Below are 3,697 nucleotides of genomic sequence, written 5' to 3'. Positions count from 1 at the left end.
TGTACATGCGTATGTATGCTGTGTTTTGATGATACGGGCATTTGGTTAAACTGTTTGGTACTTCAGTTGTGTGTATGTGTGTTATGAGCGTATGTATATGCTAGTTTCATGTACTCTGTCAGTATGACTAGTTAGCAATGGTTGATACTTCATTGCCTGTATCATCTTTGAAGAGGTTAAATTGTATGCATGCTATTTTTTATGTAGTACAGTAGGCCTGATGATGAATGTAGCCATCACTCCACCAGCATGAATAGTTGGTCAATTAGATGCCTCCAGTTTAAGAAAGCATATTGGTTTGGATGCACAATCGACGACTGCAAGGGACCGTATCTGAGATCCTCTTTGCTAAGTACAGAAAGAGAAACCTGTTGATGATGATAAGTGCACAAGGGGGAGTTGTCAAGAGCTTGTTGCCACTTCTTTGCCTGTTGTGTGTTTTTGTTTCTGTTCACTCTGATGGTACTTATGTTTTTTGGATGGTAATACTGGGTCTGGTGATTACTGTAACTATCACTCCACCAGTATGACAACTTTGCAAGAGATGAAACTTTACTTTAATTTTTATCTTCCTAGATGTTTCTGTGTATCAACCATGGCCGAGTCTTGATCAAGCAAGGGTTGAGTCTGAACTCCACTCTGTCAATCCTACATAATCTAATTATGATGTCAGCATAGCAATTTTTACGTGGTGTGTATATCAATGGGAGTTGTTCTCTGGCCGTGTTCAGAATCCATCCCATCTGCTCCGACTCCGCGGAGTTGTGGAGCTCAGTTTAGGCCGCTCCGTAAAAATGAGCTAGAGGCTCGTCCGCTCCGGAGCGGAGTGGAGGGAGCGGAGAGGAGCCGAATGCTGGCCTTTGTCTTCGAAATAGAGTACATGAGACCCTATTTTAAAGCATCACTTGCAATAGAATGCTATATTTGGACAATTACTTCAAATAACACGAGGATTTGGAGCAAAGAGAGCGTCATGAATCAAATAAAACTTCTAAAAAACTCACGAAAATTATGCCAAAGTGTGCTCTAATCCCATTTGTTCGCCCTACTAAGCAAAAAAATTCATCTTGAACAATATCTTTTTGATAAAGGGTGCTTTTATGAATTCAATGAAGGAAATATGCCCTAGAGGCAATAATAAAGTTATTATTTATTTCCTTATATCATGATAAATGTTTATTATTCATGCTAGAATTGTATTAACCGGAAACATAATACATGTGTGAATACATAGACAAACAGTATGTCACTAGTATGCCTCTACTTGACTAGCTCGTTGAATCAAAGATGGTTAAGTTCCCTAGCCATAGACATGAGTTGTCATTTGATTAACGGGATCACATCATTAGAGAATGATGTGATTGACTTGACCCATTACGTTAGCATAGCACTTGATCCTTTAGTTTGTTGCTATTGCTTTCTTCATGACTTATACATGTTCCTATGACTATGAGATTATGCAACCCCCGTTTACCGGAGGAACACTTTGTGTGCCACCAAACGTCACGACGTAACTGGGTGATTATAAAGGTGCTCTACAGGTGTCTCTGAAGGTACTTGTTGGGTTGGCATATTTTGAGATTAGGATTTGTCACTCCGATTGTCGGAGAGGTATCTCTGGGCCCACTCGGTAATACACATCACTTAAGCCTTGCAAGCATTGCAACTAATAAGTTAGTTGCGGGATGTGTGTTACGGAACGAGTAAAGAGACTTGCCGGTAACGAGATTGAACTAGATATTGAGATACCGACGATCAAATCTCGGACAAGTAACATACCGATGACAAAGGGAACAACGTATGTAGTTATGCGGTCTGACCGATAAAGATCTTCGTAGAATATGTGGGAGCCAATATAAGCATCCAGGTTCCGCTTTTGGTTATTGACCGAAGACGTGTCTCGGTCATGTCTACATAGTTCTCGAACCCGTAGGGTCCGCACACTTAAAGTTCGATGACGGTTATATTATGAGTTTATGTGTTTTGATGTACCGAAGGCTTTCGGAGTCCCGGATGAGATCGGGGACATGACGAGGAGTCTTGAAATGGTCGAGACGTAAAGATCGATATATTGGACGACTATATTCGGACATCGGAAAGGTTCCGAGTGATTCAGGTATTTTCGGGAGTACCGGGGAGTTACAGGAATTCGTATTGGGCCTAGAAAGGCCTCAAAGGGTGGCCGCACCCCTCCCCATGGGCTGGTCCGAATTGGACTAGGGAGGGGGGCACCCCCTTCCTTCCTTCTCCTTTTCCCTTTCCTTTCCTTCCCTCCTACTCCTACTAATTGGAAGGGCTCCTAGTTCTACTAGGAAAGGGTGAATCCTACTCCCGGTGGGAGTAGGACTCCCCTAGGGCGCGCCATAGACAGGGCCGGCCCTCCCCCTCCCCCACTTTTTTATATACGGGGGCAAGGGGCACCCCAAAGACACAACAATTGATCTCTTGATCTCTTAGCCGTGTGCGGTGCCCCCCTCCATCATAATCCACCTCGGTCATATTGTAGCGGTGCTTAGGCGAAGCCCTATGTTGGTAGAACATCATCATCGTCACCACGCCGTCATGCTGACGAAACTCTCCCTCAACACTCGGCTGGATCGGAGTTCGAGGGACATCATCGAGTTGAACGTGTGCAGAACTCGGAGGTGCCGTGCGTTCGGTACTTGATCGGTCGGATCGTGAAGACGTACGACTACATCAACCGCGTTGTGCTAACGCTTTCGCTTTCGGTCTACAAGGGTACGTGGACAACACTCTCCCCTCTCGTTGCTATACATCACCATGATCTTGCGTGTGCGTAGGAATTTTTGAAATTACTACGTTCCCCAACAGTGGTATCCGGGCCAGGTTTTATGCGTTGATGTAATATGCACAAATAGAACACAAGTTAGTTGTGGGCGATATAAGTCATACTGCTTACCAGCATGTCACACTTTGGTTCGGCGGTATTGTTGGATGAAGCGGCCCGGACCGACATTACGCGTACGCTTACGCGAGACTAGTTCTACCGACGTGCTTTGCACACATGTGGCTGGCGGGTGTCAGTTTCTCCAACTTTAGTTGAACCGAGTGTGGCTACGCCCGGTCCTTGCGAAGGTTAAAACAACACCAACTTGACAAACTATCGTTGTGGTTTGATGCATAGGTAAGAACAGTTCTTGCTCAGCCCGTAGCAGCCACGTAAAACTTGCAACAACAAAGTAGAGGACGTCTAACTTGTTTTTGCAAGGCATGTTGTGATGTGATATGGCTGATGAGATATAAGTTGTTGTATGAGATGATCATGTTTTGTTGAAGTTATCGGCAACAGGCAAAAACCTTATGGTTATCTCTCTATTGGATAAGATGCAAGCGCCAAATAATTGCTTTACTTTATCGCTATGCGATAGCAATAGTTGCAAGAGCAATTGTTGGCGAGACAACCATGTGACGACACATTGATATAGATCAAGATGATGGAGATCATGGTGTCATGTCGGTGATGATGGAGATCATGACGATGCTTTGGAGATGGAGATCAAAGGCACAAGATGATGATGGCCATATCATGTCACATATTATGATTGCATGTGACGTTTATCTTTTATACATCTTATTTTGCTTAGTTCGGAGGTAGCTTTATAAGATAATCTCTCACTAAATTATCAAGGTATAAGTGTTCTCCCTGAGTATGCACCGTTGCGAAAGTTCTTCATGC

The sequence above is a fragment of the Triticum dicoccoides genome, chromosome 4A (genome assembly GCF_002162155.2).
Source record: "Triticum dicoccoides isolate Atlit2015 ecotype Zavitan chromosome 4A, WEW_v2.0, whole genome shotgun sequence".
Taxonomy (NCBI): Eukaryota; Viridiplantae; Streptophyta; class Magnoliopsida; order Poales; family Poaceae; genus Triticum; species Triticum dicoccoides.
Note: the sequence above shows the minus strand (reverse complement) of the source record.